Here is a 10721-nt window from a genome sequence, read left to right on the forward strand (position 1 = left end):
TATATGCATAAAGAAAATGTGGTTATAATGGAATTGTATGCATTCATCTCTTGATGGGCATGTAGGTTGTTTGGATGTTTGTGAACAGTGCGGCAATGAACCTTGGTGTGCAGACCTCTTTTTGAGTCTCTGATTTCAAGCTATTTTAGGTATATCCCTAGGAATGGAATTGCTGGGTTATAAGGTAGTTCTGGGGTCCTGGTATGGTGCTGTGGTTTAATGCGCTGGGCCTCAAAGTCGGTTTGAATCTCAAGGTCGGCCATTCAAGCTTACCAGCCGTTCCTTGGAAACCCTATATAGGGTCACTATGGGTTGGAACCAACACTTAACAACAACAACAAGGTAGTTCTCCTTTTAGTCTTTTGAGGAACTACCACACTGTTTTCCACAATGTCTGCACCATTTTGCGTTCCCATCTGCAAAGACTAGCGTTCCAGTTTCCTCACATCTTCGCCACCATTTCTTATTTTCTGGATTTTCTTAGTGTTAGCCATCTCAGCAGGTGTGAAACCATATCTCCTTGTGGTTATGATTTGCAGCTCTCTGATGGCTAATGACACTGGACATCTGTTCATGTGTATGGTGGCCCCTTGAATGTTCTCTTTGGTGAAATGTCTATTTAAGTCCTTTGCCCATCTTATGATTGGGCTATTTTTATTTTTGGTGTTAAGTTGTTGAAGTTTTATATATATATGGGTTATTAGATTTTTGTTAGATGTATAGTTTCCAAAGACATTCTCTTTGTGTGTGTGTGTGTGTGTGTGTGTGTGTGTGTGTGGTTGGTATTTTTTTTGGTAAAGTCTTTTGATGAACATTTAAGAGGTCTCATTAATTAATTTTGTCTCTGTCATTTGTGCTTTTGCTCAAATTTATATTAGATAATCCATCGTTGAAAGTTAGGCCTGACAACGTTGCCCCTGCTTGTTCTTCTAAGAAAGTTTTCATATTTAGGTCCTTAACTTAATTTATTTTGAATTTGTTTTTGTGTATGGTGTAAGGTATGGATCCTGTTTCTTTTTCTTTTTGCATATAAAAATCCAATTTTCCTATCATCATTTATTGTAGAGACCATAGATGTGTAGGTTTATTTCTGGACTTCGGTTTCTATTCCATTGGTCTATGTGTCTATTGTTATACCAGTACCAGGCTGTTTTGATTACTATAGCTCTATAATATGTTTTAAATTCAGGGTGTGTGAGATCTCCTACTTTGATACTTCTGTTTCAACATTGTTTTAAATTTTTAAGACTTCTTGCCATTCCATTTAAAGTTGAGTATTGTCTTTCTATTTCTGGAAAGAAGGCCATTGGAATTTTGTTTGGGATTGCATTAATCCTGTAGATTGCTTTGGATCATTTGTTCTTTTTGCTAAGTAAGACACAAATCTTGTGGGAGACAGGCCTATATAGGAAGTAGGCCACTACTCCAGGCTCAGAGGGTGAATCCTACTTGTTCTGAGCTATTCACTAAAATAAAATTCTCCTCTGCCAGGTGAGTCTAGTGGAAAGTACATGATATATTCTGGCTAGTGTGATACAAAGGAGAGTCTTTGGGAAGCTTTCTTCTGGGTTAAAAGCCAGAGACTCCATAGAAGTAACATTTTGTTCCTTCTGCTCTGCTTGAGATGCTCTTTAGAAGGTGCCAGGTTGTTGTTGTTAAGTGGCATTGAATCAGTTCCTACTCACAGAACCTTGTATAGGGTTTCCAAGAAGCAGTGGGTGGATATGAAACACTGACCTTCTGGTTAACACAGTCCAGTGCTTATCCTACAGTGTCACATCAGGATGACAGAAACTGGAACAACAAAATTTCAATGACAAAGCAGCATACACAAGAACAAACAGCCAACAAGCTGAGTGTAGTGGAGCAGGAAGAATAGTCCAAGTCTGGGGCCGTATCGGTTTCTTGAATAAGCATTGCACGGCTAACCACAAAGTTGGTGGTTCAAACCCACCTGCTGGTCCACAGGAGAAAAATGAGGCTGTCAGCTCCAGTAAAGATTTATAGTGTCTGAAACCTTATTAGTGTTGCTATGAGTCAGAATTGATTCACTGGAAGTGGGTTTTATGAGCTTAGGTTGGATATACAGACTTATAAGTCTCCAGGCCTTTGTTAAAAAAGACAATTAAATATCTTCACTGTTAAAGCCTCTGGTAAAGGCAACCTGTTACTTGTCATCAGAAGCATTCCTAACTGGTAAATGGATCCAACAGAGGTTCTCAAACAACTTAACATTCTGAATATAATCAATGGATAGATAACTAATCACTCGTATCAAAGTGTTCTGAAGAGGAAGTATAAGGGAGAAATAATCATGTCAAATCATTACATAGAGCAAGTAATATCATTTTTTTCTTCCATTTTAGGGGATTTGAAATTAGTAAGAAAATGTTTTCTTAAGAACCAAAATGTCAGTAAGGACCAGTCATTAGGGAAGGACTTTGTGCTTAATAAAGTGGAGGGTCAGCTAAAAAGAGGAAGACCCCCAAGGGGATAGATTGGCCCAGTGACAACAGTAATGGTCTCAAAGATAAAAACAATTGTGAAGATGGCAAGGGACCAGGCAGTGTTTTGTTCTATTATGTATAGGGTCGCTATGGGTCAGAACCAACTCAAAGGCACCTAACACCAACGACAGATAGTAAATGTTTTGGCTTTTCCACATGAATTCTGTCACAAAGATTCAGTTTTGCTGTTGTAGCCCAAAAGAAGTCTTAGACAATAAGTACATTAATGGATGTATCTGTGTTAAATAAAGCTTTACTTATAAAAGCAAGTAGCTGGACTATAAGAACAAGCAAGTTGTTCACCAGGGAGCCATCAAGGCAAGGAATCAAGTTCCTTCAGTACAAACCCCCTCCCAAGACTGAAACACAAAGGGAACACATGAACAGGCATGTAAGCTTGCTGGTCACCTCGTTGGTCTACTGGTGCGAGGAAGTGGGGGGAAAGTAGCAACACAGAGGTGGGTTGAGTCCTACCAAGTTACATAGACCCCCATTGACCTGGAGTATGGTGAGAGCTGGTTGGTCCAAAGTGTGGTGAGACCTGGGGACACCTGAGCTTCTGGACAAGGACATGGTCATAGAGGGCTAGAGCTAAGAGTGAAGCATCCAGATGATATGAAGTGAGGGGAGATGCACAAGAATGCCCAAACTTGCAGATAGTACCCATCAGACTTAGCTTAAAGGCTGGATGTTCAGAATCTGACTAGAGGAAGAAAGAAAAAGACAGAAAAAACAAAAAACAAAAAAAACTTTTTTTTAAGAATCTTTACAGCAAAGATCATTCCCATTCCCTCTGTACACAGGTTTGATAGGGCAACTTAGCCATTGGCTACCTAAAATGGGAGGGGGGGGCGGTAAAGGCATGAAGTGACTGGCTTACAAGTTTTCAAGAGGGAGTTTAGATTCAGAGTGTGCAGGGGAAGGTAGAATCCCCACTGAGTGGTTTTCAGCCTGTCTAGATGGTTCTGGTGAAAGGAGATGGGGACAAGACTCTCATGATTGAATAGTGAGTAACTGTTATCGTGACTAATTGTGATTGTCGCAACTGTAAAGGTAGACGTTTTGTAGCAAAAAGGGGTGAGTGGTTGATCTTACAATCCTGGAGTGGTGGACCCTGGGGCCATCAAGGGAAAAGAGTGAGAGCAGAATGTGGAACCCTACCCAGAGAAGCAGCGATGCCAGAGATGGAGGCAGAGATGATGACATGGAGAGACAGAGAGCAGCTGAGGAATCTAGACTCATGGAGGGAGAGGGGATGTGTGCTGGCAGCCGAGGAGTAGGGTGTGCCCTTTGGCTGTTTGAATGATTGTATATTCCTGAGTGTTTTGGTGCCCATCCAAAAAAAGAAAAATAAAAAACAAAAAACAGAGGGAATAGAAACAATATTGATGAATGATGAAGCATGTCGGGGACTGTAATCAGTGCATTGAAATGAATACAATAGGATGAGTGTAAAACTGATGTTCCCCCATGTAAACTATCACTCAATTCACAATGAAAACTTAAAAAAAAAAAGTAAGTAGCTGGCTGGATTTGGCCCTTGTTGTTTTTGTTGTTGTTAAGTGCCATTGAGTAGGTTCCGATTCATGTATAACGTTTCCAAGGAGTAGCTGGTGGGTTTGATCCACCAACCTTTTGGTAAGCAGTCCAATGTTTATCCTACAGTGGCACACCAGGACTCCATGAAGACCCCTGCATTAGATGCACACACCTGAGTATGTAGTAGAACTAGGAAATGGAGAATAGTTTATGATTTTGTTGTTGTTAGTTGCCATCAAATTGTTTCTGACCCATAGCGACCCGGTATAGGGTTTCCAAGGAGCTGCTGGTGAGCTTGAACCACTGACCTAGTAGTTCAAACCAACTTTGCAGTCCAGCGCATTAGCTCACAGTGCCACACCAGAATACAACCATTAAAATATGAGAAATATCTAAAAAGGCTGCTTTCCATATTTCCAGGTTCCAGATCATTAAGCACACACATTCTGAGACCCACTGATCTCGCTGTCATGCCCTTAGGTCTTCCCACAGATGTAGACTGAGGGCTGGGTCAGATCTATGCACACTTGAAATCACAGTTAGTTCAAAGATGGCAGTTATGGTTAGCAGACATTCCAGAACCACATCATGTGTGGGATGTTGTTATTTTTAAGGGATGTGATTTATAATGCAAATGCTCTACCTTGTACTATACATCCCAAGAAGTTTCTTGGTTCAGCTAATCCACAAAAGAATACCAAAGAGAAGCCAGAAGTATAAAAAAGTTGGAAATATTTTGTCATAGGTTTTTGTGTGTGTGTGTGTGTGTGTTTTAATATGGACTTTGTTTCAACCAGTGTAAGTAGTTGCAGCTCAAGGAAAAAAAAAAAAAATATATATATATATATATATATATTGTTGCTGTTGTTGTTAAGTGTCATCTAGTCGATTCTGACCCATAGCGACCCGGTATAGGGTTTCCAAGGAGCAGCTGGTGAGCTTGAACCTATGACTTTGCAGTCTGGCGCATTAACCCACAGTGCCACACCAGGACTCCTATATGGATATAGAGATAGAGATAGGTAAATATATATTAAAGAAAATCATGTTCTCTCCACACTTACATACAAAAAACCCTGAAGAACCACTAGATTTTTGTCAATGTTGCTTCATGAAGTAAAGCCCTACTAATTTGATTGTCCACTGGCTTCAGGAAGATAATGCAAATGGGATGGGTAAGCAATAGGGAATGGTGGAGACTGAGGCAGACTGGAAAATCTACACAACCCCAGTCATTGTTCCCTTCCTTCTTTCCCCAGAAGCAATTGCTAGCTCTAAGAGAAGATGCATTTTTAAATGTAAAAATGATGTCTTTTACAAATGTTGGAGACCCAAACAAAATACGTTTGTGGGCTCAATCATATCTTGCTTTGTAATCTTGTGACACGCACACACACCTACAGACACACACGGGAGCTCCCTCTTGTAGACGAGAAACACAAGTTCTTTCCACAAATATAGTCATAGAATCTGGAGAATGCTGAAGTCTAGCTGCATCTTAACTGATCAGGTTGCAAAACACTGTGTCTTCCAAACAAGATGGACTGTTGCAGACTATGGTACCCCTTCCCATCTCTCACTCTGCAGCTCTATTAGCGTCGTTATTTATGGAGAGGAGAGAAGAGAGTGATAATTTATACATGCATTTGTTTTATAAAAATTACACTCCTGCCCTCTGATAGGTTTGAGTCCCCCAGAATATCACTTCTCTGTGATAAATAATGTGGCTGGAAGGGGAAACGCTAAATTGTTGAAGGTTTTCACATTCTGATATTGCCACTTGGTAGCAAATTGTGTCATTCCATGAGTTACGTGGCTCCCCCCCTTCTTAAATGTCACAAAAAGAAAAACGGACCACAGTGGTTTGCACATACCAAACACATTCATTGAATAAACAACACAAGAAGGATTGTAATGGAAATATCACCTCTGTAAAGAAGTACAGTATTTATCTGATTTTAATTGAAATGTAACAAGGCAAAACCCATTGTTTAAGCAGGAGAGGACTTAAGGACAAAAATCCTACTCAAGACAAAAATCCTACTCAAGCTGTTTTGGAAGTTGGAGCTTCAGAGGCATGCTGGGAAGAAACAATTCATAGCATTACTTAGATTAAGGAAACGATGTTGCATTTGATGTAGAAAATGGTTCCAGGATGGTAACAAATAAAATAAACTTTCCAATTTAATGTAATGCGAAAATAAATGACTATATATTTCAGGAAGATACTTTTTCTGAAAGGCTTCCCATCATCTCAGGGATAAAACTCCAGAAACTTCAAGACCCAAAAGACCAGGAAAAGTAAGTATAATAATGGTGAGCACTTACCGAGTACTTTAGGCTAGGCCTTGACTCACCTTGAACGGAGCATCTTAGCCGGTGTCCACATCTCTAGATGATCGGTACATCCCTTCGCTGCTGAGGAACAAAGATACCATGAGGTTGGATGGCTTGTTTGGTGCCACACAACCAGGATTCAAACCCAAGAGGTCTGGAGCTTCAGTTATTAAACAAAGACCTGGGTTGTGAGATGTGGAAGACGCAAGTGTTTTTTGTTGTTATTGTTACCACCTAACTTCCATTCTTCTCCAAGTACCACCACTTGAAGTTTGCTTTGGGGTAATTACCTTCTGCGCTCAGCTATCGGACTCCTAGTATGGCTCTACAGTACTGACTGGGAGCCACAAGTTCAATGGTTCAAACCCACCAGCTGCTCCTCCAAAACCCTATAGAGTCTCTATGAGTCAGAATTGACTCAACAGCACTTAACAACAACAATGTTAAGCTATGCAGCCATTTATTGGTACTAACCCCATCCCAGCATCAGGGGTGGGTCCCAACTGGTAAAAGCCAGTAAGCCTACCCATCACATCTAATCTATAATGAAGAGAAGCCCAGTCAGAACCAATGTGACCTGTGGGGAAGCTAGCTAGTGGGAAAAAAGAGGGGTCTCTCTCTAGCCCTGTTAAGAGCAATGCCATGGTTGTTAAGTGCCGTCGAGTCAGCTCTGATTCTTAGTGACCCTATATAGGGTTTCCAAGAATGGCTGGTAGATTTGAACTGCTGACCTTGTGGTTTATCCCATAGCACTACACCAGGACTCTATTTCTGAGAACAATAGGAAGAAGCTTTTATTAATTTCTGTGGTATGAGGATATGAAGACTTGCGCTGTAACAGACATTCTACTATTAAGACGAAAGAACGCAGAGCTGCCTACGGAATCCCACTTGAAGTGTGAAGAAGAAACTGACACTGTTGAAAGCCTAGAAGAAAAATGGGAAGGAAGAGAGCCTGTCCTTGACAACGCTAGATCACCCTATACCTGAAGGCGACCTGCCTCTGACCTTTTCAATAATGCAAGTCTTTCTCAAGTCAATTTCAGGTGGGTTTCTTGTCACTTACAAAAGGTTGGTCTATCGTCAAGTATGATCAAACTGATAATGGTGTTGTCATACCCTTTCAGTGAATTCTGCAGGGAAAATGGGGCTATACTAGGAATTTCTACTCTGGGGCTCGGTTTATTGTATTCTTTCCAACTGAAATAAATGTCTTCTTAAATTAATTTTCTTATCAACTTTCTAGCCCATATTTTACTACCATACCATTCAAGTGCTACCTATACTGTGATTTCAGTACCGAGCCAGAATAATAAAGGTTGGAGTTTGAGATCTGTTGAGATTAGATAGATATGATTTTGAATCCTGGCTCTGTAATTTAATAGCTATGTGACTTTGGAAAGTTTACCTGCTTTCTCTAAGGCATTATTTTCCAACCTGTAAAAATACTGTTAATAACAGCATCTTATATCAGATAGTTTCTGTGATCATCACAGGAGATACTGCACATAACACAGTTATTGGACACAGAACAGACGCTCACCAAATGTTGCGGTTGTTGTTGTCATTGTTGTCAAACATACCAAGGAAACTGCCATAGAGAAAGAGCCTAGTCAATCCCAAGCTGCAATTATTAGTTCAACAAATAGTTCAAGATGGATAACCAAAATTGATAAATAGGTTAGTGAATTCAAATATGGTTCAATGACTGAATGAATAAAGCTACACTGAGAATCAAGGACCTAGGTAGAGGGGCTAGGCCAGGGGCTGAGAAGGTGGCGGGAATACTGGGAAAGTCTTCTGTGCTGTATGGGGATGCCCTTCCCATGATCTGTGGCCCCATCAAGTAGAATGTTCTGCAATGCTGCTGTCTCCCTACTGCAGGCCATCCATCAGGACAGTTTTGATGGGCAGCTTCACAGGCTGCACTGAAGCACCATGTATGACCAAAGTTCACCATACTGTTTTGCATTCTGTGCTTAGAGTGTCCACACCACTTCCTGCCCTTTCTCCAAGCCAGTCACTCTGTGAACTGATGGGATTTACTATATATGGCTTCCTTCTTCCCAATGGCTCCCATCATTTCAGGGATAAAATTCCAGAGATTTCATGACCCAAAAGGTAAAGAAAATGAAGTATGATAATGGTAGGCATTTGAACGAGTACTTAAAGCCAGGTCTTGACTCACCCTCTTGAGTGGAGTATCTCATCCAACTTTTATAACTCTAAGTGACAGGTACATGCCTTAACTTTGCTCATGAGGAAACAGATACTTTGAGGTTGTGTGGCTTGCTTGGTGTCATACAGCTAGAAAATGGCAGACCCAGGATTCAAACTTAGGATATCTGTAGCATCTGTTCCACAGCGCTTTAGACTTCATCACTCTCTACGTTGTTTAGACATTTACAACATTGAAAGCTACAAACACCATTGTAGCTTTCATCAGAGTCCTCATAAATGACCTCAGCAGAAGCCAGTTTCCTGGAATAAATAGTCTTCAAATGTGGACACATTAGACATCATTTGAGATAATTTTAAGAGCTAATTTTATAGATTTTTTTGAAAGAGAATATTTTTTTAACCCCCTCTTATTCTACTGACCTTTCATAGTCTGTAGGTAAACACTTGGGCTCCTGATTTGTAGATCTGAGCACCAGAAACCACTTCAAGGCACCATCCAGCTTTCTTGGTGTTTGGCATCTGAACTACCAATCTGGTCCTCAGCTACATTTTGCAAAGCTGGCTTTAGTTGAAATACAGTTTTTGATCCCATTTTGTGAAAAGGTAGCAAAGGAGCTCTGTTTGTAAGATCTGAGCTGCCAGCTTCACAGAGCAGAGTATAGATGGAGATTTCGAGCTAAGCTACAATAGTGTAATAGTAAGTATGTTGGCAGGTCACCTGAATTCTCCTACTGTATGAGTGGGCTCCAGTCCACAGCGACAGGTACTTGATCATCATGTTTATGGCATGTGATCTTGGCCATTTCTTAGATTGGACAAGGAGATAACTTCAGGTCTAAGTAAACCAATTGCACTCTGTCTTCCATGAGCTGAGACTAGGATATGGTAAGTTAGTTTCTTTCAACGGATCTGAATCATGTAACATTTGCTATAGCCATGTGATCACCAAACAGACTTAGCTACAGAAGAAACCTGTCTTAAGTAATCAAAGTAGAGAGCAGAAAACATGGAGTAGACGTGAAAGGAAAGAGAGGGAGACAGAGATTGAGAAAGAAAGCATGAGAGAGCAAGAAAATGAGAATCCACAAGTTTCTTGATGGCCTTCTACTTTCTGAATCTAGTGTCTTAGTTGCTTAGTACTACTGTAACAGAAATACCAAAAGTAAGTGACCTGAAGAAACAGAAATTTCTCTCACAGTTCAGGAAGCGCAAAGTCAAGAGCAGGGTCTAGGTCATGTCAGCTCCTTACTTACAGGAAATCCCAGGAGTTCCTTGGTTCTTTGGCTTGTAGACAGTTTGAATACAGTGTCTGTTTTCCCCGTGTGTGTTTTATCTCTGTGTCTAATCTACTCTTTTAAAATTCAACAATGATTCTGTTTAGAACCTACTCTACTACAGTCTCAGTTGGAAGACACTCAATATAGGATTGGGAAAGAGCTCCCTCCTCAAAGTAGAGTTGACCATGATTGCATAAATGGGGTCTTCATTTACTGATGGGGTGCAACTCAAAATAAGGAGAAGAAACTGAAAACATCCATTAGTAATTACAACATGGAATGTACAATGCATGAATCTAGGAAAACTAGAAGTTTTCAAAATGAAATGGAACACATAAAATTTGATATTCTAGACATTAGTGAGCGGAAATGGACTGGTATTGGCCATTTTGAATATGACAATCATGTGGATTACTGTGCCTGGAATGACAAGTTCAAAATGGTGTACCATTCATCAAAAAGAACATTTCAAGCTCTATCTTGAAATACAATGCTGTTTGTAATAAGATAATATCCATATGCCTACAAGGAAGACTAATTAATACCACTATTATTCAATGTACTCACCAATAGTAAAGCTAGTAATGCTGAAATTGAAGAATTCTACCAACTTCTTCAGTCTGAAATCAATCAAACATGCAATCAGCCTGACTACTGGTGATTAGAATATGAACGCTAGAAGAAAAGGTTGGCCAGCAGTTAGAAAAATATGGTCTTGTTGATAGAAATGATGCTGGATATCACATGATGGAAGATTGCCAGATGGAATACACAGGGATCAAATTGACTACATCTGTGGAAATTGATAGTGGGGGGGTGGTCCTAAGAGGGGGGACTCAATACCAACAGTTAAACTAGGCTAGGGGCAGACTGTGAAGCA

The sequence above is a fragment of the Chrysochloris asiatica genome, unplaced genomic scaffold, assembly GCF_000296735.1.
Source record: "Chrysochloris asiatica unplaced genomic scaffold, ChrAsi1.0 scaffold00023, whole genome shotgun sequence".
In the NCBI taxonomy this organism is placed as follows: Eukaryota; Metazoa; Chordata; class Mammalia; order Afrosoricida; family Chrysochloridae; genus Chrysochloris; species Chrysochloris asiatica.